Genomic DNA, 437 nt, shown 5'->3' on the forward strand with positions numbered 1-437 from the left:
GGCTTCCCTTTCAGCCAGGGTCCCTCTCACGCCTGTAGGACCTCAGCAAATTAAGAAGTAAAAGTCCTGCCCTGGCCAGTTTGGCTCAGTGGATAGAGCATCGGCCTGCGGACTGAGGGGTCCCGGGTTCAATTCCGGCCAAGAGCATATACCTTGGTTGCTACCTTGGTTGCCGGCACATCCCCAGTAGGAGGTGTGCGGGAGGCAGCTGATGGATGTTTCTCTCTCATTGATGTTTCTAACTCTCTATCCCTCTCCCTTCCTCTCTGTGAAAAATCAATAGAATATATTTTTTTAAAAAAAGAAGTAAAAGTCCCTTCATGTTAGGTCTGGGGACTCTCTCGGGGGTCCCATCAGTCAAGCACAGAGGAGGAAGTCTCATGAGAAACGTTTGTGAGACTTGGCAGAAAGGGCTCACGTCCCCGGAGAACCCTCCC

This window comes from Myotis davidii, unplaced genomic scaffold, assembly GCF_000327345.1.
Source record: "Myotis davidii unplaced genomic scaffold, ASM32734v1 scaffold954, whole genome shotgun sequence".
Lineage (NCBI taxonomy): Eukaryota > Metazoa > Chordata > Mammalia > Chiroptera > Vespertilionidae > Myotis > Myotis davidii.